General features: G+C 45.6%; 1 pseudogene; it reads right to left on the bottom strand.

Annotated features, from left to right (window-relative positions):
- Positions 1–3,831: 3,831 nt before the first annotated feature.
- LOC120842701 overlaps positions 3,832–22,050 on the bottom strand; it is a 112,529-nt pseudogene continuing 94,310 nt past the window's right edge.

The following is a 22,050-nucleotide window of genomic DNA, read 5'->3' on the forward strand; positions in this document are numbered from 1 at the left end:
ATGGCCAACGCTAACGAAGGTATTGCGGATGACGGTGTTTTGGGGGATCCGCTCTCCGTAAGAAAGTTGCTAAAGGCTCTAGTAGACAAGGATCGCCTCATTACCGATTTGCTCCAGCGGCAGACGGGACCACCAGTAGTAGGTTCCAACGCTATTCCGACCTTCCAGGTAATGCCCGACTTGAGCAAGGGTATTGCGAACGTGAGGGAGACCCTGCGAAGGCTAAAGACTGAGGAGCTGAAATTCGAGACTGCCAAAAGCCATATGGTCGGCGCGGCGAGAGATTGGCTATGGACTCGTCGTTCAGAAATCAAATCCTGGACTGACTTTGAGGAACGATTCAGACGCACGTTCCTCAGTCACACGCGAGCTGCAGAACGTTGGCGACGTATGCAAGAAAGAACGGAGCAACGTCATGAGACAACGGTCGCGTACTACCACGCAAAGTCGCGACTCCGTGCAGAGGCCAATCTAGATTTTTGCGACATGAGAGAGCAAATCGTAATCGGCCCGCGCTCGCGCCAACTCTGCACAATGTTGAGGGGGCGATCACATGACGACCTAGATGACCTGCTCCACGACATCATAGAGTTCAAACGGGTGGAGACCGAGCGCCAAAGGAACTACGCGGTGTCCGAACGGAACCAAAAGCATCAAGCCCGGCGCGGAGCAGAAAAATGAATGAGAGGCGTGGCCAAGCAGAACGCTCACCACGGAACACCAGAAAGGACAGTCGGCCACCGCTGAGAAATGAGCGAGGGGAACCAAAATGCTATAACTCCTCCGAATTTGGGCACCTCGCTCGAGACTGTCCCCTTCCACAACGCCCAATGAAATGTCTGCGGTGTGGGAAGCAGGGACACACCCAGCGCTACTGCCGCGAAACCGAGACGAAAACCGAAGCGAACACGGTCGCCGTGCGTGACGGCAGTGAGGCCACGCACCTGAAGTATGCCCCTGTGGGGTGGGATAACTCCACTTACCGTGATGATCGACACGGGAAGCTCCAGCGGTCTACTTCAGGCGTCAGCAGCCGCCAAACGTGGAGTGAAGCTTTTTTAAGGACTCAACAGCGCTATAGGCTTTGGAAACCGGACCGTCCTCGTGGAGACGGCGATGGGCCGCTGTGTTTCTGACCTCGTAATCGATGGCGTCAAGGGCAGCAACATTGATGTTCTGGTGGTGCCAGATGACGCACAAGCGGTGGAGCTCATCGTCGGGAGAACGTTTACGGAGTTGCCTCACCTGGCGTATGCACGAGTGGATGGAGGTCTCGTATTTGGTTACAGGCACGAAGAACCCTTCAGAGACCTTAGACTAGAAACTACAGAAGGACGCCTTCAACTACGTGTGAAGAATGCTGCGTTAGTAAGCCGAGAAGAGGTTAATTGTATAACCCTCGAGGTCGAGACTGACTACACTGGCCCGGCCGTTTACAGAGAAAGCGGTCGAGACATGCGCGTCGAACTTACGCATGGAGAAGTCACGGTCCCAGTGGCTAGCATCACTGGCAGCGAGATCAAGTTGAAAAAGGGGCAGAAGAAGGGAAGAGCTGAGCCAGTGGAGGTGATAGAGTCTACTGCACTCACCGCCGCGAACAATATTACCAGCACCTCAACGAATACCACAAACATTCTTACAGTTGCTGTGAGAGAGTGCCTGAGTGGAGAGGACGTAAAGATCGGACCAGCGATCACGGTGGGCCAACGAAAGAAATTAATGGAGCTGGTTAAGGAGTACCGAGACTGTTTTGCCACCAGTTTGGCTGAACTCGGATGTACAACCATGCCCGAGTGTTAGCCCGCGCACGTATGTGCCGGCTCTTTTTGTTTACATATGTATTTTCTGTTTCACCAATGCGTGTATTCCGGAGACTCATCTCTCTCCGTTGGCGTGTGTTGGCCTGCTACTGAGGGTATCCACACAAATGGGACCCCTCCCCGAAGCCTAACAGGCCCCTGGGTCGTAAATTCTTGTGCGCGTTTGTTTTTTTGTGTGTGCTCCCCCCGCTTTCGCCGAAACGGGTCCGAGGTCCAAGACGCGGGGTCGGAACGTCGGCGCCCCCTGCAAGGCCCCATCGGCGAGGAGGACCGAACGGCGCGGGCGGCACCCGACACCTCGAAGTAAGGAGGGGACGGGAGGAAGGAGAAGAGACAAAGCGGAGTCGAGCGGGAGAGATTTGTGTGTGCGGGTGTGCCAGCACCAGGCGGCCCCCGAGAGTGTCAATGTATTCAATTCTTCAAATAATGTATTCATCGTAAAGTTATTAAATCAGTTTGTTCAGACATTACCATGAGTCGTGAATTAACTCCCTCAACCTAAGGTAAAAAGCTAACACAATGCACAGCCAACTAGCCAAAAACAAAGTCCAAGCTTTATTAATCTTCATAGCGTTGAGCATGTGGAACATCTGACTTGATTAACTTTGCAATTTTACAGAAAGACCTGTGTCGTGTGTCTGCACTTTCTACATGTGTGTCTTTTTATAGTCTACCAGTTTTGTATTTTGTGCACTTTGATTTTACAAATTTTCTTTTCAGGACAAGAAGCTCTACCCCGGATCCCGAATAATGCTAGGAGAGAGCCTGATCCTTATGATGGGTCACAGCCTCCGGTATTTTTCCAGCAAGAACGCTACAGAGTCTCTTCTCAGTGTGATTGAGTCACACTTACCCGAGCATGTGGCATTTCCTTTGACGAAGTATCTTTTTTTAAAAACATTTTTCTGCAAGTAGTACGTTTACAAGGCAGCATTACTACTGCCCAGAATGCATGCATTTCACTGGTGAAATCTCAAAATCTGAGAGTTCGATGACATGCCTTAAATGTGGGATTGTTCTTGAGGTGACCCAACTTACAAAAACTGGAACCTATTTCAACATGCTTGACATTGAGCCTCAAGTCAAGGATATTCTAAAGATTTCCAGCCTGGCCAACCGGTTGTCTGCACCCCAGCCTTCTTTAGATGTGACAGACATCACAAAAAGCAAAGCTTATAATAAGCTGCCATGATCGAAGGGCGACCTCCCTGTGGCGTGGAGCACTGATGGTGTTCTCCTTTACGAGTCCTCTGCTTTTGCCATATGGCCACCGCAGCTCGCAGTGAACGAATCGCCCCAAAACGAAAGAACGAAAAACCTTCTTCTGGCCGGTCTTTGGTTCGGAACCAAAAAGCCAGATATGAACTGTTACCTGGAACCGTTCGTTCACGAAATGAACCACCTCTCAAGCCAAGGTTTGTCCTGGGAAGATGACCTTGGAGTGTCGCATGCGACACATGTCTTTCCAGGACAATGCTGTGTGGATACCGTTGCGAGGGGAATGGTAATTAACATGAATCAGTTCAATGGAAAAAATGGCTATGCCTGGTGCACACACGACTGTGAAGTTGTCCGGAAAGGCAACGGGCATGCGTGTGTCTATTCAACAACAGGATCCAAGCACGCTCTTAGGACGCACGATTCATTTTTGAAGGATGCTGAGACAGCTGAACAAGCAGCGCAAGCTGCTCGTGGTGTTAAAGAACCAAGCACCTTTTTTATGCTCAGTTTTTTTTTTTGCATTTCCCTGCGGATTTGTGGTTGACTACATGCATGCCGTCTGCTCTGGCTTTGTCAGGCATACGGCATTCATGTGGCTCAGCCACAAGTCCGCATTTCCTTACAGTCTTGGTGGGAAAATAAATGAGATCGACAGTAGGTCGCAGCTTTTGCAGCCCTTGTGGGAGATGTCGAGACTGCCACGGTCTCTACATCCCCGCAAGTACTGGAAGTCGTCCGTGTGGCGAAATTGGCTTTCTTTTTTTATTCTCCTTTCGTCCTTCATGACCATCTACCAGCCACATTTCTTCGAAACTGGTTGAAGTTTGTTCGTTTCGTTTAATGCATTTTCTTGCGGCGGGCTCCATTCCGTAGACCAACTGAGTTGGATCAAGAAACAAATGTTGTGTTTTTTGAGGGAGTATGAGGCATTGTCTGGAATAGAAAAAATTACATACAATGCTCACATACTCTTTCACCTTGCAGAGTGTGGGACCTGGGGTCCTCTTTGGAACTACTCTTGTTATCCAATCGAACAGATGAATGGTCAACTTGTTAAGCTTGTGAACGAGACGAGGTATGCGCAGTTACACATTATGAAACAGCACTGCATTTTGTCATCATTGCCACGATTGAGCGATTTGCATGTGTCGAACTCGGGTGCCTTGGCATTGTTGAATATCTCCACCAAAGGCTACAATTTGAAGCAACACGTGGCAAAAGTTGCAGGAGCATTTCTGCATGGAAAGGGAAAGCGTCACAACGACGGTGTTTGTTTTAAGAAAGCAAGTCTTGGTGTTTTCAGGTTTTGCATATTTAGGTGCGACAAGTCAAGACGTGTAAATCCCTATGTGAAAGTTGGTGACACCTTTGGTAGAATCGTGGAAATTGTCTTGTTGTGTAGATCTAGCCATAATTATGCTGCCTGTCATTGTGATAAAGAGGTTTTCTTTTTTGCCAGCAAGTTAAAGGTGAGGGCTTATTCAAACTCTGGAGTTGACGAACTGAACATCCAACCATTTTCGAGGTTTCGTCCGATGGAGAAATAATTAAGGTTCCAGCACATCGGGCGTCAAAGTGTGTGTTGCTGAACGTTGGTCAGAAAAGGATTCTCTGCAAGATAGACCAGGCATTTGTTGTAGAGGCGAGTTGAAGTGTGTTTTTATTGACAGTTTCTCGCTTGTGTAAGGAAGCAGCTCAATTTAAAGCTTGAGAATTCCTTAAAGTTAATTTCTTCGTACTTTTTTTTAGCAATGCCAGTGATATCAATATTCTGCACTGTGACCATTCTTTATCAGTGTGAATCAATCCTGTGTGCCTGGTTTGCAACATGTTTTTTTCATAACAGGCAAATGTGTAAATAAAATGCCTGGTTTGCACGAAGTGCATCCCATAGTACTTGTCATTGTTACATTATTTGGCCATTTTATTTTATACACAAATACATGAATTCTATTTCGGCCTGACAGCTGAAAATCACCGGAGTATTTTAACTAAAAAAACAGCTACTGGCTGACTTGTAGAATTCACTTGAAAATGTTAAACACTACATTTTGCTGACTTTTATTACTTTTGCAGAAATACACATTGAAAAAAGTAAGCATAAGTAAACTAAGCAAACCGGTGAATTAAGGAACATAGTAACACTAAAAAACTTTGACGACAAAATTAAAAAAAAATGTATGCTGGCTGGAAGAAGTCAACTAAAATTTTAATTACTGTGTCAAGACAGTTGTACACTCAACTGATCTAATATGACGTCAACAAAAATAAATTTCAGCATAGAACGTACAGAAAATCTGAGTTCCTGTTGACTCCACCAACAGAAAACAATTTTAACACGGGGTCGCCAGACAATTTCCAGACTGTTGACGCTGCTTAGAGGAGGTAAGCACGTTTAAATACAGAGTCAATTCGGGAGTATGGGCTGACACTGACTGAAAGTCAGAAGAAAATAAAACGGCAACACATTGTGGACTTTACCTGACTTCAAGAAGTAAAAATCTTCAGTGCAGGGACTCGACTGTAAGCATGAGGCAAAGAAAACAAAATCGTCACAAAGCTGTTAGAAATTATGCTGACTTTCTGCTACAAGAATTCAAAATAAAACATTCACGAAAGAAATGCTGTTAGCTTTCTACTGCAGAACGTAAAAAAAAAATCACAAAATTCAGAAAAAAATGTTATTGATTCAATACTACAGAAAGTTAAAAGAAAAATAAAACAGTTCATAGAAAGTCTGTTGACATTATAATAATAATAATAATAATAATAATAATAATAATAATAATAATAATAATAATTTATTTCCATCACACTCGATGGCGGCGACCAAGGGAAAAGCGGCATACACAGCTTGACGAGCCCTTGACCACCTACAGTGCACGGCGACAGAACACAACAGGGGAAAAAACACACACACACACACAGAGGATGCAACACGCGAAAATTCACCATGGCAGATAAAGCAATATAATCAAATACGAAAACAGTGATTTTAACTACTTATCCTGACCACCCAAATATATTATGAACAGATTTCCCCTATTGACATTTTATTCCAGTCCAAGTTTTTCGATTCGTAAAGATTGAGTAAATTAGGAATATTGTGCCTCAGCATTTGAGTGCCATAATTTGTTCTTGGCGTGACCACCCCCAACCTTCAGCGCCACGAGTAGGATAAATAATAATATTTTTTGAGTATGTTTACCTTAGTCAAGAGAAAAAATTCAACATGGAGTTGACAGAACGTCTGTTGACTTTTTGCTACAGAAAGCCAAGATAAAACATTCTACACAGAGTTTACAGAAAGTCTGTTGACATTATGTTTACCTTGGACGAAAGAAAAATAATTCAACCTGGAGTTGACAGAAAGTCTGTTGACTTTTTGCTACAGGAAGTCAAAATAAAACATTCTACAAAGAGTTGACAGAGAGTCTGTAGACATTATGTTTACCTTAGTCAAAAGACAAAATTCAACATGGAATTGACAGAAAGTCTGTTGACTTTCTGCTATAGGAAGTCAAGAGAAAAAAATAAACAGGAAGTTGACAGAAGGTCTGTTGACTTCCTATTTACACTGTCATCAGAAAGTCTAAGTCACAAGGAAGTCATCAGAGTCAACAAGAAGTGAAGACGTTTCAACAGAAAGTCAAAATTCATTTCTATAGGAATATTGATATATCCGATTCCCGTTACGAGTTGCCAAGTCCCGTTCGTAGGACGTTTGAGGACTTTAACGAGTCTGAAACCAAGACATACATTGGAGAACAAGTGTATCTTTACCGACGACTGCCCTACTCAGCTAGAATCACCGGGAGATCTGTCGATTCAATGGGCGTTTCACCGCGCAAAAGAGACTTTCGCCAAAAAACGGACTAAAAAACGGACTAAAAAAAAACTTAACATAAGTTTGAAACACTTTGTGCATGTGCTGAGTCTCCGTGTATCGTCATTTCGGAGTGTTCAGTTAGAAGACGCGCCATAGTCTCGCGTCGCCGGCAACATAAATAAAAGCATTACTTCGTGCGTACGTTTAAGCGAGCATTATTGACCCAGATCTGGAGACATAGTCTATGGCTAGTAACCAATACCTCAGTTGCCACTAGTAACTGCAGGGCTGGGCAGTATCTTGATGCAAAAATATCGCGATACCATCTAAGACAGTAATTCTCAAATGGGAGTCCCTGACCGTTTGGGGTCCGCAAAGGCATTCTAGGGGTCTGCGAAGCCCAACCTGATCCGTCAGGCCCGGCAATAAAAGTTGTCGTTTCTTAGATTGATAGGAAACGTTCCAATTTTCGGGTAAGTTTACCCGTGTATATGTCAGTAAGAGAAATCCACTTTACACTTGCCACTTAGTTATATCAATTTATTAAATCACTATCATAATTAACCTAGGCTTTCCCTTTTCCCCACTACAAACGGAGTCCTCCATGATCTCAGCCGACCCACAAGGGGTCTGCCGAATATCATTGGCTGAGAGCCACTCATCTAAGATATACACTTCAAGTATCTGTATCTCTGTATTGCGATGCATCTGAAAAAAAATTATTTGTATCTCAGTACTGAAACACATTTAAAATGTATCGCTTGTATCGTGATACTTTGATAGACTTAACTATTTCGTTACATTTGTTGCCTGTTTTAAGATAAATTTGAAACATTAAAACATCTGTTTGGTGCAACTTGTTTGAGAATTTATAACATGAACTGGCCCTATAAAACGTGATCCATCTCAGTCACCAACATAAAAAATGTGGCTTAAAGAAGGTTATTCTAAAAATAGCTAAATTAGCTCCTCTCACAAAGCCTCCACTCTTTCCAAATTAGCAGAGCGCCCTCTGTAAAGGAGCTGAGTGGAGGAAAATAACGGTCCAGTTGCACAATCTCCTCACACTATGGGTTACTCAAAAGCACATAATACGACAGTCTAAGATGCGACCTCACGGTAAAACGAGGTTAATTTCGGGCAGACGTATTTTGTCAAGCATGGCACGCAGTCTTTATCGTTCTGTAACTATGTGATTCAACGAGGTGACATGTTGTTTTAACAGAATTAACGGTAAATAAAGAACTCAATGTGCCATAAAATGGCACAAAAAGAGGAGCACGAGCATAAGTTATTATTCGCATTCGCCAAGAAACTACGCCTTCCCCACGTAGCACCGTTGAGGAACAAATGTATTTCTATAAGTATGTTTTTGTATTTGGGAACACTTTTTCGTAGTTTTGCAGAAGTATCTTAGGGATATTTTGTTGCATAAAATACAAATGTATCTCAGTATCTGTATTGTGGGCCTTAATGCACATGTACCTCAGTATTTGTATTCCTGAATACTTTTTGGAGTATCTCTGCCCAGCCCTGAGTAACCAACACCTCAGTTGGCACACATCCTCAAAGCGCAGATCACACCCCTAAAATACGAAGTACACTGAAAGCAGTGTGTCCGGTAACGCTTTACAAGTAACGGTGTTACCGGTAACGTTTTGCTTTTTGTTTGCAACTTTGTGACGCATTTTTTAGTTTTTCAAAACAGTAACGGATAACGTACTTATGTTACTTACTTCGAGTAAATTGTAACGTATAGTTACGTTTCTCGATACTTTTTTTCCCAATACATAAAAAGAATTACACCTCAACTTTACTTTGATTCTCTATGCTCCATGCCATATAAATGTTCGAGGTTTTTTGTTTTCTTTTATTTACTTGTGAGTATTTAGGTAAAACTGACAAAATAATAAAGTAATTATGTTGTTTGTTCATCAACATAATGTTTTTTCTTCTTCTTAATATGGCTCTTATGCATACCACTACAATCAAAAGAGTAAAACATGTAAATTCATAATTTAAAAAGTGACGCAAAAGTAGCGTGCGTTGCTTTTTATCTGTAACGGTAAAGGTAGCATGTAACGTTTATTTGCATGGAACGTGGAACGCATTTCGGTACTTTTTTCGGTAACTCCAACACTGGCTGAAAGTATATCTAAGTATAACAAGGAAATACTATACGAGCGTATCTTTTTCTTTTTTTTTATAAAGGTACAAAAATGTTTCCTTAGTTTTTATTGCTTTTTACCAAAGGAAATTGTTCGTACGTTCGTTCTCTGTTATATATAGAGGGTGATGTCGCAGCGCTATATATAGGCATGAAATAAATCACATAAATATATCGCTAAGCGTAGTGCATTTATACTGTTTCACAAGGAAAAGTTTCTTTAGGTTGTGCATTTCTCATTCACAAATAAGTGCAGGTATCAAGTAAAAAACAACAGCACGAAAAAAAAAGAAGCATTTTTCCTATGTAGAGGAAGGAAAACACAAAGGCCGTCTGGTTCTCGCTGCTGCAAACAGATGGAACCACTTCAGCCCTGATCTGCTGGATCTGCTTTCGTGTACTTGGAGCCATATATAGAGAAGGTTTCGCCAATGGGAGGAACGGGCAGAGCCAGGGCGCGTACTAGGCACAGAAAGAGGGCTTGATGTGCTCTCTTGGCCAACCAGAAGCCGAAAATAATGCCCTAGCACTGGTAGCGAGAAACAGTTTTAATAAGCGTGTAAGGGTTAAATGTATTGACTCTTCATGATCGAAAATATGGTGCACGTGATGTTTCGAGAATGATTACGCAAAAAGATGAAATATGAAATGTGCCGCTTGAACTCTGTTTTGCTCGGACAGAATCTCACCGTTAATTAGGACGGCAGATTCCCGGCTCTTGGCCCCCGGCGTACGAATTACGTCGATCGTTCTGCTAGATTTTTTTTTTTTTTGCGTATCCTTGATGAAAAAATTACGTGCACCATATTTTTAGTCACCGAGAGTTACTCCGACGCACGTGTTAATTTTGTTGCTCGCTATTACCGCCAGGGTATTTGTTCGCGGCTTCTGGGTGGCCACATTCGAATTTGTGAAGACGCCCTGGAACACGCCCAGCCCGCTTTCGACCAATGGCGCCCCATCCTCATTTGCCTCCGATACTTCCCAATGTATAACCAAACTCGCCCTCTATACGGCTCTGCGGCTGCTAATTTCTCAAAGGAGCTTTCACGTTTGTAGTTTATGTGACGCAATCTATGAGTCGCGGCGTGTAACACATGGGTTTTTGGTCGTTTTTCTACCCGTTACATAATAAATAGAAAGAAAAACACTTTTTAGGCTTAGTTTGTTTTTTCTGCCTACACTTATAAAATATAAGTACAATAAATGTCCAAGTCTGGAAGAGCCAAACAAGTAACTTCGAGGGTGCAACATTATGGCGCCCGCGGTTTTATTTCTTGACCATCACCGTCTAAACCAATCACGCACAGAAAACAAAAACACGGGATGGGGGAGCGTTCCCCGTTTGTGATTGGTTAGGCGAGTGATAACAAACATGCACAAAGACGACTAGCGCCATGACGAGGCAATTTTGGCACTGTCTTAGTGGTTCCATCGAGCCATAGCGTCTCCTGCTGTCGACCTTAAAGTGAAGCGGAGTCCAGAAAACGCGAATGAACCAGAAAAGAAAAAAATGAAAAATGCCGTTCCTTTCTCAGTCCATTCGAAAACGTAGCTTGTTCGGGTATAAGGAAGAGAAGTCTCCTTGCAAGACTTCGGCTGCCACTCTAAGGCTGGGTTGAGGCCCATGCCCCCGACGTTGTTCCGGACGGCCGCCAGTCGCCGCTGGCTCTCCAAGACGTGCACCATCTCCCAGGTGGCATTAGTGCTGGCCGGGTACCATATGCTCTTGCCTGAGTCCGCTCCCTAGACCGCCGACAGTAAGAGCCTGGACACGGCCGAGCCGTCGCGGCCCTTGGCGACAACGACCTGGTAGCCGCTCTCCAAGTTCACTAGGCGGCGCTGGTGGAAGCTGAAGACGAACCTCGAGGCCTCGGCGCCCTCGCTGGTGGTGCACGTGAGGTTGAGCGTCGGGCCGGCCTCCACGTGCAGTTCCGGGCCTCCCAGGATGCCAGCCTTGGGCACTGCGCAAAAGTGGAGGGGGGATTACTGACGGTTGAGGGACTACTGATGTAATGTAACTTGTTTGAGGAGCTTGCCCGGTTTGAGGAATAAGTTTCACGAGGCTGTCTGAAATAGGTGCTACGTACAGAGAGCCTAGATTTAGGGAGGGAAACAAACCAAACAATGGACAGCACTTACAATTTCATCGTGGACACCGAAAACGCAAAACGGTTGCTCGTGCGCATTCGTGCGTTGCACCGTGGCGAGGAGGCTAATCGCGTAGAGGATGAGGACAGATTGCAGACACCTGATGCCCTCATCACCTCCTCGCAATTTTTATTGCAAATTCCGAAGAGGTCACCTGGCCGATAAACCTCGTGACCTATATACATCAGTTGGAAAAACTCTCCAATCTAGGCACATTGACTACTGCCAGCGAAATAGTTGCCACCAGGGGCACGTCGATTGAACAGCTGCGATAAGTACCTGCGAACACCTTGACAGAAGGCGCTCTGCTATATTGAAAAAAAAAAACATCCGTTCGGAAGGTCATGATGTCAAGAGAAGGTAAACTGATTGATTGGCCGAGAGATATCAATCAATGTGAGCTGCATTTTGTGGTTAGCTTTCGACCCTTCACCTCTTTTTGTTTCGATAACTAGAGATGCTTGTAGTTTCGTAGTGTAAACACCATGGTAAAAAAAAACGCATCTCCACTTGGTGAATGATGTTGATTGAGGCGAAGCTCTTGTGGTGCTTGCTGCGTAGACGCTGAGCCGCAGCATGCCGAGCCTTTCGTTTGTTTTCATCCATGTCACGCTGCGGTCAAATGCTCAAATCCGTATATAGCCACGTTCCATACCACACATTCTCTGTCTGACATGCATAAAAACGAGCGAAAGGCTTGGCATGCTGCGGCTCACCGTCTACGCAGACAAGCACCACCAGAGCTTCGCCCCAATCAACATCATTCACCACGTGGAGGTGCGGTTCTTTTTTGCCCTACACGAGCACGGGAGCACGTGCTCACGTGCTCGTGAGCACGTGAGCGCGTGAGCTTTCGAGCAGGAGCACGTGCACCCGACGGCGGACGGATATACGGACATGGGTAGACTCTAAGGTGCTTCGCCCCTAAAATGTAAAGCACATTACAACGCGAATGAGTTGATAAAAAGGCGATACATTGCTTCCCATCCGGCTACCCTGAATACTGATTCTGCTTTCACTTCTGACGTGAGAGCAAATAAGTCATGGTTTACTCAGCGACCACTCTGGCAGCAGCCACCTGCCTCGCCTGTAGATCGGAGTTCAGCAGGCACTGTAGAAACCCGCGTCCCCTCCGCAGGATGTCTCTCACATGCAGCGCCCAGCTGTTGGAGTACTGCCCGTGCACCGTGAAGAACGTCTCGTGTGACGTGTAGCGGGTCAACCCCGCCGTCAGCAGCTCGAAGTCGTGCATGGAAATGCAGGAGACTGGAGCACGCGCACATGTCATCATCGAAGATGATGCACGTCATCGGCGTTTGGACTTAAGTGAAGAACACTTCCGCGTAGCAACTTTTAGACTAACAGAACCTTTTAGCCAAGAAGGGCCTTCTCCTGCTTTCACCCTTAAAAGTTAAAACCCTATAATGTTTTTTTTTTTTTCATTCAGATATAAATAGAACTTTGGAAAATTATCTTTATGGCCACATAAGCTTCATAAAGGCGAAAACGTAGAAGATTGAATGTTTGACGCCAGAACGCAGGGGAGGGAACATTCTTCGATCTGGGTCCTCAATCAGCCCGACCTTGCAAAAAGAGCACTACACAGAAAGGCGGACCTTGCATATGGAGCATATGATTTTCAAAATCTTATAATTTTTTTTTCTGTAGAGCAGTACCTGCCGTTTTTATAGGCATTTTATTAAAAATTGGCGGCATGTGCCTCGCTAGAAAAACGAAGATGACTGGTACGCTGAGATTTTTCGTGTTTTCGCAGCCTTTGATCTTGATTTTTCCTGCATATAGGATGGTTTGCTCCACAACGTTGTTCAATTTTTTTACCAAACAGTTCACAAAAATTACCACTAGTGTGACAGTTGCAGCAACGTTGAAGTGAGCTGAGGCTCATGAACGAAAATCTATAATTTTCTTAGCATGTACATTGAACTTTTTCTTTCAAAAATATACATTAGAATTACTGAGGTTATGGTTACTGCCAGCATATTAGTACCGATAACAGTAATTCTCCCAGTCAACATTGTTATCAGATAGGCTGCCATTATATCTGGCAGTTTTTAAATCCGTGAACTCTTGAGAATCCTTTGAGCGTGTACGTGCACCTCATTGACGTCATCATCATTCGCATCATCTGACGACTGTTCTCTGTCACCCAGAAGATAAAGTACTTATCCAAGGCTTTCTCCTTAGACGTGGACTTTGCCGTTTGGAAAGTAACAAACAAAGGTACATCACCAAATACGCGTAGAGTATAAGGATCCGACAACGGGAATGGCATCGAACTCCTGTTACTTTAGTTAGAGAAGAAATTTATGATTATTACTCAACAAAATATTTTCTTAATGTCCAGAGTATATTCTAGATTATATATAATCATAAAAACATTATGCAAGTCCCTCGTGACAGGCACACAGACTGCGCGAAATATTTTTATTATGTTAAATTGACGCACGAGGCCAAGAGGGAGTATATTTCCCTGGGGGACTTGTGGGTGTTCTTAAATTGGAAATATATTTTGTTTGTGCGTTTAACAGTTAAGAAAGAAAATGGCTGCAGCCCGACCTCTCTTTGCCGCGTGCATGACCCCTGTATGCCCTATCGCTAGTGTGATTTGGTCAGAAGCCGTTCGGGCAACCGGCAAATCACCTCGCCACCTTTGTTTCGGGCTTAGAAAATAAAGCATGAAAAGTTTATTAAAATAATAAGCTTGCTCGAGTAAAGCAAAACAGTTTCCTCATTTCTTGACTTTAATCTAACGTCTTGGCAATAGACGTGTAACTATTGTAACAACTTCATCTATAACGTCTGGAATGATATGTGTGGTTTTTATCTCCCGCCCATATAAGATGGCTGTAAGTGGCTGCAAGTAAATTAAAAAAATTTCTACGAGCTTAAAGTGAAAATGGCTGCACTCTGAATGACCAAGAAGTAGTCTCGACTGCTGCCACTTTCAGCCAATTATTTTTACACATTCTCCATGCAAGATTCAATTAGTTTGTGATCTGTTTGAACTATAGAAACATGATTGCGAACAACGAAGAGCAGACAACAAAAGTCAATTGCATCATCTGTTCTTCTTTATTGTTTGTGTCCAGAAACGCAACCATGTCTTCAAAAATTCAGCACCAACTCCCCGAACCATAAACCTCGCCTGAATTACCCTGTATTTTAGGGCTCTAAAAATGATTCCCATATTTCTCATTTTTTTTCGCGGTTTATTGAATGTTGAAGCTTTTCTCAAATGACATTATCTATTAACGGCGCACAAGAAGACGTTCAAATTACTGCAGTTGGCAAAAAAACGGAAATTATATATTCTGGAAGTTTTAGATTTTATCTTCCAGCGTATTCAGCTTGACCCTTTCCACGGCATAGCTTGGCTAAAGTGCTTTTGCTCTGTCGTTTTGTGTTCTGAGTGGTAGAACAAGTAAAACGTTAGCAAATTTCTGCTTGATCTTATCATTTCATAGCTCTCCTAACGTAAATAAACCACTTGATTTCTTTTTTTAATAATGTATCGTTGCCCTGCATTCCCTTAAGCTATTGTCTTGCATATTCGGCATCCACTGGCTTTGCGGTATGCTCGAGCACCCCTGACTCTGTCCTTGAATAGAATCTATAGAACGAGAGGGATGGGTTTTCGAGCTAGTTTCGCAGTGTTTATTCACCGTTCCCATAAAACAATAATGGGCAGCGTCATTTTTAGCATTCGTGTGTTAAATGCAGCCAACACGCTGAAACTGTGGACTGAGATTCGGTTCGTGTATATGCTTTTTTTTTTTTTTTTTGTTGCATATATGTGCAGCGTTTGTCAAAACCATTGGCACAAAAAAAAAAAAAAAAAAAAAAACTTTTTGAGTAGCATTTGCTCCCGCTCTCGGACAACCAGGGGCCCTAAACTCGTGAAACACAAAGTTGGAGCCGAAAGTTGGCGGAGCGCGCCGATTGGATGTTGGCGACAAAAACGCCGAGTCATCGTCGTGATAGTCCAATCGGTGCGCTCCCTCAACTTTGGCCCCAACTTCGTGTTTCACGAGTTTAGGGCCCCAGGGTACAACACAAAGCACCTCGTTCACGCCACTAGCGATAACGGTGCTGTAAACTATGGGGAAACAGAGTATAGACGAATCAAAGGTAGTGGGTAAGTCAGTTTTACTGGCAGGTAGCTTGCGCCACCTAGCCATTGCTCTTGATTGCAGTCTCTCGAATAGCTGATTCACCGACCATCTCGGCCCTACGTTGCTGCAAATAGATATGAAAAACAAACTATTAAGAGTGTGATAGGCGCTGCTCTTTCTTTGAATCATGAAAAAATATTAGATAAGTATGTAGATCAAGTCAATCCACTTGCGCCACTTATGAGGGAGGTGAAAGGTCCCAAATTCGGTGCTTTCTGTTTATTTTGCAACTTGCCTTTTTCAATACCCTCGTTTGGTGAAATTTGTGCACCAAGTTCCAAAGTATGATACAAAATTTTTATAGGAACATGCGTGACAAAAACATTGGGTTTTCGTTCTTATATGAGGTGATAATCGGAAGAGAATCGTACAAAAACACACATCTCCAGCCGGCTATTGCCTCTCTCTTTCACATTAGCAGCCAGGAATCCAAAGATGGGCAAACAGGTCGAAATGACGTCAGCAGGAAACGGTCAAGTGAACACACACAAAACAAAACAGAATAAAACTTTCAATTAGCCGGCTTGTGTTTTGAAACGGGAAGAGAAAAAGTGAAAGCCGTTTACAAATCCCTGTAACGCCGAATTGGAGCGCAGCTCTTGAGGAGGAGTGAAGGGTACTGAGGGGAGGGTAGACCCCTCCCCCTTCTCCTCCTCCTCCCCTCATTCTTTAATATGCTCCGGGGGGGGGTGTCACGTGACTTCGGGGAGGGGGTCACGTGACCTCGGGGAGGCGTGACCTGGGGGTGACCTCAAGGCCACGTGACCCCAAAGGTGACCCCCACGTGACCTTGGGGTCACGTGACCTGGAGGGGTCACGTGACCTCGGGGGGTCACGTGACCTCAGAGGGGTCACGTGACCTCAGAGGGGTCACGTGACCTGGGGGTCACGTGGGGTCACGTGACATTGAGATGACCTTGGAAGGGGTCACGTGACCTTGGGGAGGCGACCACGTGACCTCGGGGGTCACGTGACCTCAGAGGGGTCACGTGACGGGGGTCACGTGACCTTCAAAGGGTCACGTGGGGTCATCTTGGGGTCACGTGACCTTGAGATGACCTTGGAAGGGGTCACGTGACCTCGAGGGGTCACGTGACCTCGAGGGGTCACGTGACCTTCAGGGGGTCACGTGGGGTCACGTGACCTTGAGATGACCTTGGGAGGGGTCACGTGACCTTGGGATGACCTTGGTTACGCCGACGCCGACGCCGACGGCGACGCCGCTCAAGCCGGGAACGGGCCCCTAAGAGCTGCGCTCTAATAGAAATAAAAATAGCAAGTCTGTCTCCCCGCAAATAAAGCTAAATTTAACTAAAACAAGAAAGCGACTATACTTTTTTTGTGAATCCTATCATATCCCCCCCCCCCCCCAAAGAAACTAAAATACTTTTATAGTACCACGTTTAACTTAAGTCCGGCCACGGAAGACGCCGTGATTTGATGAAGCTAATGAAGCGGTTGCAAAATAGTGTCGTCACGGTTCTGGTGGGTCTAGAGCCAGTCATGTACAGTAACTCCGCCACGATCCTGTGCTTTTTTTTTCTGCATATTTGATTTGTGGCGTCATAGGTCCCGAACGGACAGCGACAACGAGTGCCTTGATGTAGCACTTGTGGCGCTTGTTGATTGGTTCCATCCGATCGTGCCGGCAGTTGCTGTTGGAGGTGAAGTGAAACGAAGTATTGGTCGTTTTAGAGCGCAGCTCTTAGGGGCCCGTTTCCAGCCTGAGCGGCGTCGCCGTTGGCGTCGGCGTCGCCGTCGCCGTCGCCGTCGCCGTCGCCGTCGCCGTCGGCGTCGGCGTAACCGCGCCCCTCCCTCTCCTCCTCCTCCCTCTCCTTCTCCCCCTCCTCCTCCCCTCCTCCTCCTCCCCCTTCTCCTCCTCCCCTCCTCCTCCCCCCTCTTCCTCCTCCCCCTCCTCCTCCTCCCCCTCCTTCTCCTCCTCCTCCCCTCATTGTCCGGCTTGAGCGGCAAGGAGGAAAGCAGTAGGAAGGTGGAGGAGGGGGGGAGGAGAGACGAGGAGGCGGAGGCGAGGGGAGGGGAGGAGCTTGAAGGACGAGGAGGTGGTAAAGGAGAGGGAGGGGGAGCAGGAGGGGAGGAGGACTAGCAGGCATGATCACGAGGGAGGAGGAGGAATATACCCTCCACTCCTCCTCAAGAGCTGCGCTCCAATTCGGCGTTACAGGAAGTTGTAAACGGCTTTCACTTTTTATCACGTTCTTTTGAACCTACTTTCACATTATCGTATTTTGACCGCCAGGCGCTGTGAATATTTGATACCCTCTGGAAGGCTGGAGAGTGAACCTGCCGCCATGGATTTTTGTTCTGGCCACTTGGTGCCGTCGATTTCGCTTGAATCGCCCATGTCAAATTTGGGAGGACTGTTCACACAGGCCTTGTTGCGTTCCGACGTTCGACTGACCTGTCGCTAGTCAGACGCAAGCTCTATACTTTCCAACTTTCTGCTTTACCATCAAATCGTTTGTCGTACAGATGAATAGAGCTTCGATGGTGCTCGAATTTAATTGTGCCTTGTTAATTGTGCGTACCTGCTTTTTTCGCAACAGCATCGCGCACCTTCCACCCTGCCAATTCCCATAAATAAAGTTTGAAATGTACATATATATTTCTTTCTTATGCCACCTGTAGGATAACAGCTGCCTCGTTATCTCCGCTTTTTCAATCCATTTATACCTTGCCATATTTCTAAACCCCAGTGGACGTAGCAGTTTAGTAGCTCCTACGGCAACTCCATTCTTTGCATGCCAACGCCATCCTATATTTCATCGCGTGTTTAAACTTTCTTGTGGCGGATTTAGACCAGGTGACTTACACAGCACGTCACTGGTTTTGAGAGTTCCTTTCAGTGTTGCCCGACTGTACTGAGCTTTGGGATTTGTCGTTAGTGGGCCATGGAATCCTGCGTCAGCGCAATCCTTGACGCCAGTGGCAGCTAAAGTGCTGCGTTTCATTGTGTTTTAGAGCGCAGCTCTTAGGGGCCCGTTCCCGGCTTGAGCGGCGTCGCCGTCGCCATCGCCGTTGGCGTCGCCGTCGGCGTCGGCGTAACCAAGGTCACCCCAAGGTCACACAACCCCCAAGGTCACCCCAAGGTCACGCGAACCCCAAGGTCATCTTAAGGTCACGGGACCCCCAAGGTCACCCCAAGGTCACGTGACCCCTCCCCAGGGTCACGTGACCCCCAAGTCACGTGACCCCCTGAGGTCACGTGACCCTCCCACGTCACGTGACATTCCCGAGGTCACGTGACCCCACCTGAGGTCACGTGACACCCCCCGAGGTCACGTGACCACCCCCAGGGCCAGGTGACCCCCCCGCCGAGGTCACGTGACCTCCCAGATGACCTCACCGGCATCCGCATCGTCGTCATCATCACTGATGACGTCATCAGTGACGTCACTGATGATCTCACCGGCATCCGCATCGTCATCGTCATCATCACTGATGACGTCAACGGCATCCGCATTGTCATTGTCATCATCACGGATGACGTCATCAGTGACGTCACTGATGACGTCACCGACATCCGCATCGTCATCGTCATAATCGCTGATGACGTCACCGGAGTCCGCATCGTCATCGTCACTGATGACGTCATCAGTGACGTCATTAATGACATCATCGGCATCGTCACGTGACCCCTCAAGGTCACGACCCCCCAAGGTCACGTGACCCCCCCCAGGTCACTTCACCCCCCCCCAGTACCCTTCCCTCCTCCTCCTCAAGAGCTGCGCTCTAATTCGGCGTTACAGGGAGTTGTAAACGGCTTTCACTTTTTTTGTGTGTTTTATGGGGAATGTAATTTTTGGGGGCCTCTGGAAAGCACTCCAACATCTCTTAGAACAAGTACAAAAAAATAAAAGCTATTTTATTGAGTATGTGCGCGACCGAGCGAATGCGAGTTGAATGTTTGCCTCATTTTACGCAGATTTTATATGCCACCAAGCACTCAGCCATGCCGATATACAAAGGTCAAAACTGTTGAACATATTTAATCACACGAGATAGCCGAACGGTATGTGTATTCCCCGCATACTACATAAAATTCAAGAAGACACATTGGTTGAACAACGTATTGTACAAACCACGTGGTGCCGCGATCTCAAGTAACAGGCACGGCGAATCTACAGTATTGACGACAGTTACTTCACGACGATCGGAAGGAATCCAGACTTGTTTTAGGGGGCGTTTTGAAAAGAGCTTGGTCCTTGCACAGCACCCAAGCAAAATAACCGACGTATCTGATCTGTTCCCTAGCCTGAGACGAAATAGCTATTTATCGCGCAGATTGTGAAGGCTTTACAGAGATCATATCAACAGATATTATCCTCAAAGAACGTTGACGTTTGCTCTTTCGCCGTCTTTCAAGAAAAAACGGCGAACGCCGAACATACAATGCAGGTGGTGAGACTCATTTCCGGGTTTCCGGGTTTTCGGGTGGCAAACATTTCTGGCCAAGAAAGTTCGCGAGAGTTGCAAATTGGCGCCGGCCGAAGAGCTCTTCTTGGAAAGGTCTATACCACAAGGTCTCTAACTCTGACATTTATCAAGCAGTGCCGCCCTTCATTGTAGGTAATAGCTAACTCTCGCCATTTTATTCTGCAAGTATAGATCCCTTACCAGACGTCTGCAGTGCGGTGCAACCCATATATTAAATATCTAGTACTGAAGGTCCAGTAACCAAGTGAGATGTCCGCGAGGTGCTTAGCTCAAAAGCGGTCACACTCTAAGTACAGTTTGCCCACTAATATTTTGGTATAACCATGTCGCGTGGCAACAGTGAATCTTCCGCACTAAAAAGAGTCAGAAAAAATTTCCGCCTTTGTGTGGGAATATCAAACTTTAAAAAAAATAACCATAGATGTGGTGCATTTCAGCTGGTACAAATTTTAGGCATAGGATCCTTTATGTACAAAATGAGACCAAGAACCAGGTTTAAAGAAAGGCGTGTTTGCAGACGACAGAGTTAGCGATGCTTCCAACTCATGGCACGATCTCATCATGGATGGGGAAGAAGGCGGCACACTGCGTCATCTGCTCTCTGCGCGTATCGGGACATGGCACCAAGCGTAAAAAGCATCCCTAACTCAGTCGTCTCTGAGCCCCATCCGCCATTGACCCTGGCACGTTTGTTGGTATCATTTTTTACAGAAAGAAAACCACGTCTTAAAATTACATCAACTAAAATTCACCACCTTAATCCACATTCGGCGAAAGTTTCAGCTTTCTTTATGCAGGAGCCAACTTCTCTTGCTCCTTTTACAGTGTCAAATCTACTGTACCCATCCTATGTGTTATACAAGACATTGTCTCACTGAAACGTGATGCGGGCGTCTGAGGAAAAAACAAAATTTCAATATAGGTTTCAGAAAGTTCGCAGCTTGAGGTGCAAATACACCTATTGGGATTTCCGTGACCTGTCGCCGGTGTCGGTGTTTCAACTACGCAGACCTTACAATGCCTTCATTTTGATACACGCAAAGTTCGCCCGCGGCTTTGTTCTAGACTTTCTTCGGTTTGAGAGTCTAATCAATGTCGCTTTCAAATGCTCGAAGCGCCTCATCCGTAGTTATTTAATTACCCCTCAGGTACCTTCGGAGCTAAAGCTCTTTATTAATACTTCAATGGCTGGTAAAGAAACCGAAAGAAGCTGTGGCGTTAATGAGCTTCCACAAGCATAACGGCTGAAAACAAAGACCCTAATAGTTAAACCAAACACCATGTAAGCCAATACTGGCAACTCCCGCAGATCGCGGGCGAAAAGTGATCGCAGTGCCCCTGGCGAACTCGGAGTCTCCGCTAGCAGACGAATTCTCCAAAATGCATTGGTTTTGCCTATCTCCGTGCGAGGCGAGCAATGAAAAAAAAAAAAAAAGTCACAGCTCTTCACTGCTTTGAATGTTAAAAAATAGGTTCCACCTCATGAGTCAAGGTCATTTTCTTCGCGAGGAAAAGATTTTACAGCTTCTAGGGTGCAATTTTTGGGCTCTTCCGAAGAAGACATTCCGTCAGAAGACTCAGAACTTATGTCTGCCGGGCAAGACACGAATGTACCTTCTCCCTCTTTCTTTGAAAACTGCAGTGTAAAAAAAAATGTTTTCGAACATTGCTACGTTTCAACTTTAGTGTGCATATCAATCAGTTTTTTTTTTTTTTTTTTTTTTTTTGCTGTTGCAATTTTAATTTTTCATGATTGTATTGCGCAAAACCGTTTCGTCGAATAGGCGAGCTGGCTATATTACGATCGTCTCTAGATGAACAGGCAAAAAGCAATTTCGAATCACGTACCTTTCTGCGATGTCAGTATGCTCTGGAAAAGACGATTGTGCACATGCAAATCTGACGCTATAACTGAAACTAATAAAAGCGGAGCTACAAAAAAATATACCCGATAAACGGTCGTGCACCTCCTTCCATTTTTCAAAGTCTACTTTCTTTTTATGTCCGAGGCGACGCTAGGCCGCCGCGGTCTTACTTCCTCCTGTGTTTATGTTTTTTGTTTGCTTTTTTCTTTCTTGTGCTTACTTGACATTCGAACCATCGCGTATTTTGCTTTGCCTTGTTTGGCTTAGTTTTTACTTTCTTTCCTTCGCTTCGTCGCTTACTACCACCGGTTCGTCTGCTACGCTATGCCTGGACATTTGGAAGGCCGTC

The sequence above is a fragment of the Ixodes scapularis genome, unplaced genomic scaffold (assembly GCF_016920785.2).
Source record: "Ixodes scapularis isolate PalLabHiFi unplaced genomic scaffold, ASM1692078v2 PGA_scaffold11__112_contigs__length_91849675, whole genome shotgun sequence".
In the NCBI taxonomy this organism is placed as follows: Eukaryota; Metazoa; Arthropoda; class Arachnida; order Ixodida; family Ixodidae; genus Ixodes; species Ixodes scapularis.